This window comes from Ursus arctos, unplaced genomic scaffold, assembly GCF_023065955.2.
Source record: "Ursus arctos isolate Adak ecotype North America unplaced genomic scaffold, UrsArc2.0 scaffold_1, whole genome shotgun sequence".
Lineage (NCBI taxonomy): Eukaryota > Metazoa > Chordata > Mammalia > Carnivora > Ursidae > Ursus > Ursus arctos.
In genome coordinates this window covers 36,741,262-36,755,177 of record NW_026622763.1, presented here as the reverse complement: position 1 = coordinate 36,755,177, position 13,916 = coordinate 36,741,262, and the positions used below count along the sequence as shown (strand labels likewise).

The 13,916-nt window shown below is 32.8% G+C and overlaps 1 protein-coding gene across 4 annotated transcripts in view; it reads right to left on the bottom strand.

Moving 5' to 3' along the window:
- Positions 1-13,916, bottom strand: part of KCNJ3 (potassium inwardly rectifying channel subfamily J member 3) — a 148,839-nt gene that overhangs the window by 83,360 nt on the left and 51,563 nt on the right. The window lies entirely within an intron of this gene.

Sequence of the window (13,916 nt, the reverse complement as noted above, 5' to 3'; positions counted from 1 at the left end):
GAAGAAATGATTGGAGGAGAAGGACTATATAATCATGTTGATAAGAAATACTGGGACACCTAGCAGCCTAGATCTGTGCAGAACTACCTGAAAAGGAAAAACAGAGGACTACATAGAAAAAGTCCAATGGGGGAGGCAAAGATTCCATCTATTTCTTCTGTACACTGCACTGGCTTCTAAGCCTTGGTAGGTAGCCACAGGAAAGGGACTGCATACCGTATAAAACAAATTAAGAAGATATACTCTAATGTACTTGAGCTTTCAATAACTCGGTGAAATCCTTACAAAATTTGTTGTCAGAAAATTAAATCTCAAAATTACAAATTCAAGCATACTGGACTGATGAGTATTTTCATTATATTGCTTTATTTTATCACCACAACCGCTCTGCAAAGGTTTAGGATTGTCTTAATGTTACAGAGGAAGAGACTAAGTCTTGGAGATATTAAGTAATTGACCTGAACAGATAATTCATGGTAGAATGGACAATTCTCTGCACTTTCCAGCAAACTACATATGGGCCATTGTTCCACATCCCCTACCCCCACTGCACCCCACCCAATCTCCCACCCCTTATTTCTCTAGGCCAAATAGCTTAAAGCTTCCCAGTCCTCTCAATAAGCAAGGGAGGTTACTTACAATATTTTCAAGTCAATATTCAGTGTAATGTAACGGCCACAGTTAGAAAGGATCTATTCCATTTTGATTACCAATGTGTTTCCTCTTTCTTACTATCTCCCTTTGTGTAAGCCTTGGGAAATAGTGTCTTTCTTACCATATCCCTCTGTATATCACTTGACAGCTTATACACAAGATCTGACTTGTTTTTCCTAACAATTCCTAGAGGTAGGGGGTGTTATAAATCCTCTGGTGTTTCCAAGAGGTGAACTGGCTAGGAGTACATTCTAAATAAGTGACTATCAGGTCTTCAAATATCTGCTCCAGATATCACTAATTACAAATGACTGCCTTTCATATTTTCAAACAGGCTTAAGCTCTGGCCCATTCTCCAGGGGCCTGTAAATCCATCACAGATGAACAATTGGTAATGATGACCCATCCTTATATGTCTGAACTCCTTATCAACTTCACTAAAATAACAAACTTTTTAAAAGAGATACAACATTTGTTATTTGATACATAATATTAAGGACACTTTCTTCTTCACACTGAATCTGATCAGAGCTTTGCAAAGCAATTTCATCAGAAGGCATATTTGTTTCTTATTGCTGCTGTAACAAATAACCACAAATTTAGTAGCTAAAATCAACCCAAATTTATTATCTTACACTTCTAGAGGTCAGAAGTATAAAACAAATGTATTGATAGAACTGAGTTTCCTCTAGAGACTTTTGGGGGAGATGCCATTACTTGCCTTTTCCAGCCTCTAGAAACTACACACATTTGCTGGCTTGTGGCCACATCAACCTAGACTCTACTTGCATCAGTTTCAACTTTTTCTCTGCCTCCCACCTCTTTCATTCACTTATAAGAACCATTGTGATGACATTGGGCCCACCTGGATGAGCCGGGATAATCTCCTCCTCTCAAGATCCTTAACTTATATGTTTGCAAAGTCCCTTCTGCCATGTAAAGTACATATTCACAAGTTCTGAGGATTATGACACAGATATCTTTGAGGGGTCATTTTTCTGCCTACTACCAAAGGTAAATTTTTTAAAAAGCAAGTATCAAATTAATCACATTTTACATAATTCTCAAAGGCTCTGACATAGTCACTTCAAGAAGAAAAAAAAAAAAAAACCAAGGTAATCTAATTCATATTTAATGATTAAAAACTAGAAACATTCCCTTTAAAGTACAGACTAGGAATAATATCAATGTCAAGGAATGTCATCTACTTTAATCAATATGCATGGGTGTCCTAGAAAGCATAATAAAACACGAAAAATGTAAACCATATAAAGATGGAAAGATTATGAAGTTGCAAGTCTCCCAAAATAAATCTAAAAGTTCAATGAAATTCCGATCACCATTCCAATAAGATTTTTTTCTTAGAACTTGACAGGCTGATCCTGAAATTATATAAAAGATGAAACAACCAAAAATAACATAGGGACACATGCCTTATAAGATCTCATGACTTATTTTAAATCTCTAGTAATTAAAATAGTGGGGACTTGGTACAAGAATAGACAGATCTCTGAAATAAGCTAAAGACTAAAAAATGATGCAGGTATACACAAAAACTTGTGAAGCTGAAAGTGGCATTTCAATTTGGTGGAGAAAATATCTGATATTTCTTCTATCAGAGTCAGCCATTCACATGGAAAAAAGATGAAGTTAAATCATTGCTTCACACAACATAGATAAATGAATTCAAAAGCGATTACAGACCAAAAATGAAAAAAAGGCTTTACGATATTTAGAAAAATAAAAGAGAATACCCTTAGACTATTAGGTGGAGAACAGATTCCAAAGATAAAAGCAAACTAATTTTAAAGAAAAAGACCAAATTTAACAACAAATTGAAACCTACTGTATAACAAAAACTCCACCATAAGTGTTTAAAGCCAAAAACTGGAAGAAAATAGTTATAAGACACATATTGCATAAAAGGTTGTATCCAAAATAATCAAAGTATGCTTACAAATCAAAAAATAATAAGCAATTTTGGCAATGTGTTACAGTACTTAGAAAATCTGTTGAGGGTGCACACTCCCTAACACCCCGCACTTCCTTCCACAGCTCTGTAGCTTGTACAACTGTCTTATCTTTCTAAAATGATATTCAGTTCAGCAAGGCTTATAGTACATGAGACTGGAAATGAACAATCCATCAATAAAACACTGATGAATGAACATTTTATTCTTACCACGGAAGACTACAGAGCTGTTAAATGCATGAATAAAATCTAAGTTTCCAAAACATACAATGAGGTTTAAAAAAAAAAAAAAGCAAGTTGCAAATGATATAATTTGCCTACATTTTAACAACAGAAAAATCACTATAAGGATGCATATAAATATGATGATCATTTTTTTGAAAAACTGTTCATGGTATTAATACATGTGATTTCAGAATTGTAATTTCCTTGGGGGAAGGAAGAAATGGAAAGAAAAGTATAGTTAGGTCTTAGTGATTTGTGTTCTTAAAACACAAAATCTGAAACAAGTATTTCCTAATGTAAACAACTGTTAGATTCTGACTAGTAGATACCCAAATGTTTCTTTTTACCCATATGTTTGAAATATTTTTAAATTAAATTAAATTGAATTAAAACCAATATGAAGAAAGGCCCTTTTAGGTATATTGCAAAAAGAAGCAGCTCAAATGACAAATATGCAGACTTCTAGAACCACATTGATATTGAAAGTGCAAAATCCTGGCATATCTGAAAGTCATCCTCAGTTCAAACACTGGACCGAGGTGTCTATTCAACTCCACGAAGGACTAAGAATTGACAATAATGTCCTAGTACTGTGAGCCTGTTCCAAGGTTCAACCCAATTCCACACAAACCTGTACTTTACAGCCCTGACACTCATTCTGGGTTGGGCACAGATACAAACATTATAAAAGGGAATTTAATGGAAGGATTAGGAGCACCATCTGTTCATGAGTCAGCAAAAACAGAGAATTTCTATGAAGCATTTTAATTCTTTATTTATAAAAGTTGTTTTACTGTTGTCAGAGGCCTCTAGGGCAAACCCAAGAGTCCAATCAACAGTGTAAACTGCAAACTTGAAATCACTAAGCATAATGCCCTGAAGAAAAAGCTAAAAAAAGTACTGTCATGACAAATACTTACAAAGCACCCTTTTGCTTTAAACTGGGCTCCCAGTATATCCAGCTTATTATGTAATCCAATAAAGGGATCATCATTTGTTTCACATCAAAAAAGAAGCTTTCTTCCCTTAACACATTTTACCTATTGTCCAAGATGGCAATTCCTCCAGGGACATCCAACATTACTATGCCAATGTACTTGGTTAGGCACAGCTCTTACATGACTATCCTGTGTGCTTTATGCCTTTATTCAATTGCATTTAATCTATCACTTCTTTGGAATTCAACACTGGGTATAAATTCTGAACAATGTGCTGACCAAGTGTCATCTTCACCACACTAAAAACAATCCTTATTCTGGATTCTGATTCTCTACCAAAAGCCCTGTAAATACACTCAGCTTAAACGTAAAAAAATAACTGTCAAGAGATTTTCTATTGTCAAGAGATTTATAGGAACTTCATTTGGTTAAGATTATGTTCAATAGGCTTGAAACGCTGAGTATTTCTCCAATCTTAAGCAAAGAATTTTTTAAGATGTCATCAAAATCAGAGATTAAAACCAAGCTTACAAAATAGAGCAAGGTATCCAATTTTTTTTTCTTCTTCATACTACATAATGATATATCACAGGGAAAGATAAGAGCCAAAATGTGCATATACATGAAGTCGGGAGATACAGAGAAGAATTTAAGGAGGGAAAGGGGGCAAAGAGTTTACTTGGTTGAGTGAAAATTCTATTTTAAGCTCCTATTCCTACTTTTGATAGTCTGGAAACACTATTTCTGATAAGGGAACAGCCTGAACCAGCTGTCGCAATATTAAACTTTCCTCCCCAAAATATTCACTTCACTTATAATACTGCTCTACTGCTCACAAATACAAAATCAGCAGCTTTCCTTAGTTGCTCATCTAGAAAGAGTCAAAAAGAAAAAAAAAAAAGGAATGGAAAGAACATTCTGCTGTATTTAAATATATCTTGATTTATACTCTTGATTTATACTATTTTGTCTATTAATATGTTGTAGTTCACTCTGAAAAATCCATACTTGTGAAAATATTTATATAATACTTTGGCATTTGAAAGTACCTTTTAAATTCATTATTAATGTCTTTGTAGAAGCCTAGAGATCTTAAGTTCTGTAATTTTTTCCAAGATCATATAGTCCCCAAAGGGGATCTGAAGCAACATCCTCTCACATATATCTTGAACACTTTCTACTATAAATTTCTTACATGTTAAAATATACAAATTTACTTTTGTCCTAAATACTAAATTAGACTGAAAAGGAAGGGCTTTGTTCTCTTATACCACATATAACATTTAATGAAAATGGCACTAGGAAAATATAGCTACTAATAGCACCAGTTTTATAGAAATCTAATACAGATATTCCCAATATGCAAAAATATGAATTTACTTGATATTCATTGAATTGTCAAACATGAATCACAATTAGGCTAGAGGATATCAGTGCTTGAGTACATAATACAGTGTTGTTTTGAAAAATAAAATAACATGCATAAAGTTCTTAAAATAGAACTTTCCAAATAGGAGGTAATTAATATATATATGATCATTACTACAGTCACCACCATTAGTATTTACATTCATGGATAATCACTAACTCCCTCTGGTATTGGTATCAAGTTGTATTGCATTTACACAAAATGAGGAAAATAAGAAACTTGTAGAATGGAGGTGGTATCCATATTTAAACATGAAATTCCCATTGATTTGAGGTGAGGAAAACAGAGATTAGATTCTAGGATTGATCAAATGCTGATAATAAGTAAGATTGTGCTATGTATGCTGTTTACATAAAGATATAAATGGTCTGGAAATCCAGCAACCATAATGATGAAGACCATCAGAATGAAAAGAAAAAGAGAATGTCCTCCAAGTGGCATCTTTAAGGGCAGACGGTGTGGAAGAATACGAGCATACTTAAAATGTAACAAAACTAGTGATAGAATCTTCCAGATATTTCTATCTATATTAATTATCACCCAATTCATAATTAAATAAAGTGTAGGAAAGTTTAATTAACTTACCTAATATCAAAAAGCTAGTAAATGCCAGAACCAAATTCCAAACCCAACGGTCCAATCTAACACACTAACCTTCAGACGGAATTATTTGTTATATTTTTATATTCTTTTTGTGTAAGTTCATTTCTATGTAAACTTAAGAAGCAATAAAGAACATGTCAGTCTAGATTCAATATCAAAAAATATAGAAAAGCAGGTTTGTGAGAAAAATATGAATGAGAACCTTAAGATAAAATAAACGTCTATGTTTGCCCTCACAAGCTTTATGAACATAAAATGCTGAGCATGATGAGAAACAATCTAATATACTATAATAAAAATCAAAATTATTTGAATTTGACTACTTCCTGTGGCCACATATATTCACAGAGATTCTTAATCTTTTTGGCATGAATTTCCTAGGCAGAATAATATTTTTAAATACATAAAATATCAGATTAAGTAAAATATTCAACTAATCAGGAGTTTAGCAACAAATCCCTAAAAAGAGTCTATGTGACAAAATTTGTCAGAATAAAAACTATGCAATATTTTTGAATATAATGAAAAGTCAAGAATCAGTAATCTAAGCTTTCAATTCAAGAATGAACAAAATATGACAAATCAACCTCAAGAAAAATTGGAAGAAAAAAGAATGTTAACAGAAGAAATCAATGGCAAGGATGGCAGACATACAATAGAGAACTTCAATGAAACTGAAGGTTTATTCTTTGAAAAGCTTTAAACATGTTGAAAAACCTCAAGCAAGACTGATGAACAAAAGGGAGAGAAAATATGCAATAACAGTTACAGGAAGGAAAAAAGAGGCATCATTATAGATCTTACAGATATTACAAAGATACTACAAAAATATTACAAGCAACTTTGCATCAATAAATTTGACAACTTAGAATAAATACACAAATTCCTTGGAAATACAACTCACTAAAACTAATACGAGAAAAAACAGAATATCTGAATAGTGTTGTATCTGTTAAAGAAGTTATACTTGCAGTTAACACCTACTACGTGTCCTACAATGGATGAATGGATAAGGAAAATGTACACACACACACACACACACACAGAGGAACATTATTCAACCATAAAAACGAAGGAAATCCTGCCATTTGCAACAACATGGATGAAAGTGGAGGGCATTAATGCTAAGTGAAATAAGCAGATTTCATAGAGACAGAGAATAGAACAGTATTTGCCAGGGGCAGGTGGGAGGGGGAAATGGGATGATGTAGGTTAAAGGATACACATTTCAGTTACAGGAAGAAGTTCTCGGGATATAATGTACAGCATGGGGGCTGCTATTAATAATATGGTATTGTGTATTTGAAAGTTGCTGAGAGTAGATCTTAAGCCTTCTCACCACAAAAAAAAACAAAATTTAACTGTTAATTTTGTGAGGTGATGGATGTGCTAATTATCTTGATCTTGGTAATTATTCCACAATGTATACTTATATCAAATCATCACATTCTACAATTCAAATATGTACAATTATATTTGTCAATTACAGTTGACCCTTCAATAATATGGGTTTGAACTGCGAGGGTCCACTTATACATTAATTTTCTTTGATAAATATACCACGGTACTGTAAATGTATTTTCTCTTCCTTATGACTTTCTTCATAGCCTTTTTTTTTCTCTAGCTTACTTTATTGTGAGAATCCATATATAATACACAGAACATACAAAGTATGTGTTAACCAACTGTTTATGTTATTGGTAAAATTCCAGTCAACAGTAAGCTGTAAGCATTTAAGTTTTGGGGGAGTTAAAAGTTATACATGGATTTTCAACTGTGGGAGGGGACGATGCCCTTAATTCCACACTGTTCAAGGGTCAACTGTATTCCCCAAAAAGTTAAAAAAAAAAAAAAACCACAAAAACAAACAAACAAAAAACTTATGCTACAATAAAAACTCCAGAGCCAGATAACTTCATTAATGAATTTTATCAAATATTGAAAGCAGAAAGAATATCAATCTTAAATTCATTCAAGAAGAGAAAATGTCTTAAACTTGGCAGGTGCTATACACACACACACACACACACATATTACATATATATATATATATATATATATATATATATATGTATGTTATATAGATATCTATATGTTATATAGATATATATATATGTTATATAGATATAACAAGTTATAGACTAATATATCTTATATAAATAGATGAAAACTCCTAAGTTAATTAAAAATCAAATTCACCATTATATAAAAAAAGGATAATATACCACATACTGAAGCATTTACTGAAGGAATGCTTACTCAAGGTAGTTGAAGAATGTTAGGTTGATTAAATACCCCAAAATCAATGTATCTTAGTACATCCATGGAATAGTAGTACTTGATAGAAGTCAACAATTATTCATGAAACAAACTAAAAATAGAAAGGAACACTGTTAATCTTTGCAATTTTTCTATAAATCCAACACTATTCTAAAATTAAAAGTTTATTTTTAAGAAAGATATTAGTGGGAAAACTGGGAAAGTTCAAGTAAAATATATAGTAAAGAACTGTTGAGTTAATGTGAATTTCCTGGTTCGGACAATTATACCAGAGCTATGAAAGGTAACATCAAGAGAAGTTAGGTGAAGTTTAAGAGGAAATTCTCTGTATTATCTATGGTAATTTTTCTGTAAATATAACTTTATTTCAAAATAATAAGGTTTTTAAAAGAAAAGACAAGGCAAACGTTATGGGTAACTGAGCATCTGTGTATATATGAAGTAAATACATAATTTTTTTGAAATATCATCTGAATGATATTTAAAATCTGTCATATATTAATGTCAAAAAGTCCTTCTCCCGCACTCCCACCATAGCCTCTGGAAGCGCTTCCCAAACTTGCCTTCTTTCAGTGTTTCAGATACACTCTATTTTCAAAATGCAATTTAAAAACTGGGAGTAAAAGCCACTCGCATGGTTAATACAAACCAAAAAAAAAAAAAAAAGAAAAAGCTATTTACACTGTAAAATGCAGTTTGCAGAAACAGACTAAGTATGAGACTAAGGAAATTCTCACTGGAAATTAAAACTTGGGTGAAGGACAAGACATTCTGCTTCAGTGCTAAGCCCTAGAACAAGTTCCACAATTAAGATAAACTCTTACCATCTTAAATCTGGGTGAAGGCAAAAATAAACAATAAATGAAATAAAGGAGAAATTTTTCCTAATGTTAGCATCAACACAATTTGAATAAACCAACATGTTATGCGTCTTCTAAATGGCAAGTCATTTTGAATTTCAAATCTATCATAAATGCTGCTATTGATAAACATATGCCCCTCTTCATAGGAGGGGCATAATTGGTATAACCTGTATTGAAAGCAATAAGGAGTTGTCATATTATGGGCCTTTGATCTCATAATTATAGTTTTAGCAATCCATTACAAAGAAATATTTCAATAGCCCAAAAAGGCTTGCTACAATAATAGTTATTACATTATAATTCACTAGACAAAATCTGTGTCCAGTAGAGAGGATTAGGGTCTTCATCTGAGGTCAATAATAATACCAACCAAATAGGATAATAGGATTGCTGTCTTAGGACAATAACTGGTACATAAAAATTGCTTAATATTACTTCTTCTAGACTGTCTCATACACTGATTGTTACATCTATTAAATGTTTTAGACATGATAATTTGTTACATTTCATGCATGCTTTCTTTGTGCTTGCCATTCTTCTTTTAACTCCATGGTATTTTTAGGTTACAAAAGATTTAATCTGCCTCTAGTCATAGTATCAATAGCTTTCTTTACTTATTTAGTTTTATATCTCTATGTTCAATAGTTCAATAGAATTCCTAACCCCTCATGTCTTATTGGAACAATTATTATCCCAATTTTACGGTTGAGGAGACCAAGGTATAGAGAAGAACAAAGGATTACAAAAAATCTTACAAAAAGTAAATAGTTTGAGAAATGTTTGGATCCCACAAATAATACATACTTGAGAAACTCTAGAAACTAACAAATAATAAATATTTAAGGAAAACTAGTAGTAAGCTATCACTAATATTACAGTTAAGGATGCACCAAATGGATTATTTTTAGTAAACTACTCTTTTACATCATAGAATTTTGATTTAACTAGAAACATGTCTCTCTCCATTTCTTCAAGTTTCTTATATCCTTCTATAAAGCTTCATACTTTTTGTGTACTTTCTACATTAGATTTATTCAAATGTATTCTGTAGTTTGTATTATAGTTTATGTTGTTATTATGAATGGATTTGATTTTTCCCATCACATTTCCTAACTGGTTATTGATGTTGCAAAGGACAAGTAATGATTTTTGTTGTATTACTTTTATAATGACAATTGTACAGTTTAAAAGAAAAAAATTATCACTTTGAGTACAATAAAATGTATTCAGTATTCAGTAATATTTTTTTGCTCTGCACTCAAGATAACATCAAGCCACTTCACTTAACCTGGATAGTTATAAGAAAGAATTAACTGAAGTGAAAATAAAAGAAGCAACATTTCTTTAAATGAGTCAAAAGTAATTTTAATAGATGTTATAAGCTGAATTGTGCTTCTCCAAAATTCATATGCTGAAATCCTAACTAAACCCCAACACCTCAGAATGTAACTGTATTTGGAGATAGGTCATCAGGGTGGACCCTGGTCCAGTATGCCTGCTGTCATAAAAAAAAAAAAAAAAAAAAAAAGCAAATAGGATGGATAGACACAGAAGAAAGACCTTGTGAAGACACAGAGAGAAGACACCAATCTATAAGCCAAGGAGAGAGAACTCAGAAGACACCAACCCAGCTGACACCTTAATTTTGGTCTTCCAGCCTGTAGAACTGTGAAAAAATACATTTCTGTTGTTTTCACCACCCAGTCTGTTGGCCTTTGTTAAGGCAACCCTAGCAAACTAATATAATAGAAGCAAACAATAAAGTCCCTTATTTTATTCTGGAAGATATAATTCTATGATTTTGTGACATATTAGGAGAGATCATTCTAGCCTTTTCACATTTTACAGTGAAATGTAATTAATACGAAAAAAGGATCACAAAATAAAGATGTATATTACAGCTTCCTGGATACCAATCATATAGGGCATATTCTTAGGAAATCAATTAAGGGAAACATTAATAATAAAGTTTAAATTGTCATAAATTTGGGGAAATTATGCAATAAAGTTCTCAATACCTAATTAAAACAGTACTTTAGAAAATAATTTTAGGGGCACCTGGGTGGCTCAGTCTGTTAAGTGCCTGACTCTTGGTTTCAGCTCAGGTCATGATCTCAGGGCTTGTGGGATCAAACCCCAGGTCAGCTCCACACTCAGCAGGGAGTCTGCTTCCTCCATCTCCATCTCACTGGGCCACTCTTCCCCTCTCCCCTGGGCCGGCCCTCCTGTGCTCTCCCTCCCTCTCTCTCAAATAAATAAATAAAATCGTTAAAAAAGGTTTGTTGACTGAATAAAGGACAAGATTTTTTTAAAAAAGGAAAAACCTTTTTATATTTAATAAAAACTTACTATCCTGTGAGATAGTGCTAAAGCTTTCCTGAAGGGAATTTGTATCTTAGGGGGAAACTTATAGTATATATCTGAAAAGAAAAAAGGCTGAAAGTCAACAGGCTAAACTATTTCAAAAAAATTAGAAAAATAAAAATTCATCCAAGTGTTATAATTTTAAAATGACAAGGATAATAATGTTTTCTGCTTTATAATGATCATATACAAAGCTCAATTTGCCAAATCCCAAATACAAATTTTCAAAGTTTATTTGGAGGAAAATAATTCCTAAAGACTGAAGACAAAAGTGAAAAATATTCATTTCTTACTGGAAAATATATGCAATTATGAAGATTTTTTGTTGTCCTTCTAGTTATAAAACTTACACCTTTTTTTCATTCTATTCATGACCTGAAGAAAAGAGTTGCAGTGAAGAGGGAACTAGGAAAAGTTTAGTTGATAAAAAAAAATCCATAAGGGTAAATGAAAGCCATATCTTTCTTTGTTAGGTCCTACTTGTAATAAGGTTGTATATAGGAGACACAGAAGCTATAAGATTGAGGATAAATTAATAAAGTAGTGTTTTGTTGTTGCTTATGTGTTCCTCTCCTTGTTTATGACTGACATAAAATAATGGAATCATGCCATAGTTCGGAAGTTATTCTAATAAATGTTGTAATTTCAAGATAAAAATTCATAGACAGCCATAGATAAAGAGCTCTAATCAGTTTTGAAATAAGTCACCATTGTATTAAATAACCACAAAACATGGGATGCCTGGGTGGCTCAGTTGGTTAAGCATCTGCCTTCGGCTCAGGTCATGATCCCAAGGTCCTGGGATTGAGTCCCATATCAGGCTCCTTGCTCAGTGGGGAGTCTGTTTCTCCCTCTGCCTGCTGCTCCCCCTGCTTGTGCTCTCTCTTTCCCTCTGACAAATAAATAAATAAATAAAAATCTTTAAAAAAATAAATAACCACAAAACATCAAGCTTTTTAAAGTTCCATGGTTTACATATATTTGCTTATTATCTAAGACTTTTTTCAGTGTAGATATTTTAAATATATTAGCAATAGTTAATAGTACAATATTATGAATTAGCAAAGCTTATAACCAAAACCTATAGCTACTGAAGCTAAAATAAAAGCTTTTGTTAATTAATCACCTGATTACTTATAGCACCACAATATAAATGTGTTCAAATAAAATATAAAAAAGCCCTTTACATGGGCGTATTTCATTTATACATTGCACATAATGTTTATATAGGTTTATAGTTTAATATTGTTTGATGGGAGAGGGACGCCTGAGTGGCTCAGTCGGTTGGGTGTCCTACACTTGGTTTCAATTCAGGTCATGATCTCAGGGTTATGGGATCAAGAGCCCTGCCTTGGGCTCCTTGCTCAGTGGGGAGTCTGCTTGAGATTCTCTCCTTCTCCACCTGCCCTACCCCTACCCCAGAATAAATAAATAACTCTTATAAAAATATTGTTTGATGGGAGAAATATGAGAAAAAGATAACTCTGGAAATATACCATCTTAATTGGAGGGCATAATTTTCACTTTCAAGTCTCTACAAAGGTAAATCTGTGAGTATTTATTTACTGGTTAATATACACTCATCACCACTCCATCAGAAATAGTCTTTTCCCATTTTACAGATGAGAGAAGTATGTATTAGAGAAGTCACACTTCTTTGCCAAGGTCATAAAACTAAGTGATAAAACCAGTCCTCAAGCACAGTTTAAAATACAGAAAAGCAAAAGACAAAATGTCTTGAGTTATAACCCTCTGAAATTAGTTACATTCTCACAGTTCAACAATTTTGAGTTACATTTATGCAATGTAACAGATACAACCAAAAACTGCACTGATTATGTGTCCACAGCACACCTGTAGAACGCTGAGATCAACAGAGAACTGGCTTACCATCCTAGCGGTTGGCAAACTCACTACTTTCATGACCCAGGATAAGGCAGATTTCCTGAAACTTGTGAGTAAATCCAACTTTACCACAGAGATGGAGAGGAGCCTCCTACAAAAGTCGATATCTGACAAAACCTTAATGTTTTAGGGTCGCTTGGTCTCAGCCAAATGCATTTGAATGGTTTCTTACTTGTCAGTGAATCTACAGTTATTGTTATTGTTCAGCGGCTACATTCCTAAAAGAATTTAAACAAAATTAATAGCTTCTATAAGAACAGTCTGACTCCTTTGTTAACACAATTCACCCCACCAACTGCCCATTCCAATTAAAAATAAAAGCAGTGATTCTCATTATGTGATGCATCTGGTACCTTTAAAAATGAAATGGGAATGATCTCTGCTAAAGTTGAACAATGCAAATATTAATAGTTCTCCACTGCAGAGTCTGGTCAGCTGAAACTTGTAAAGCACTTTGCAAGTTACTGCATTTTTCACTCTTGAGCTAGGGAAAAGTCAAGTAGCTGACAAATAATTGTTACTGTGTCCCTATCTATAGTATATTTACCAAATGCTTAACCTCTTAAAATCATATGAAGCAATGTTTTCTTAGTATGTCTACCAGTGTTCTCCTGAAAGTTTGGTTAAAAAAAAAAAAGAAGAAGAAAATTTGGATTTTATCACTGCTTCTTGAACATGTTATT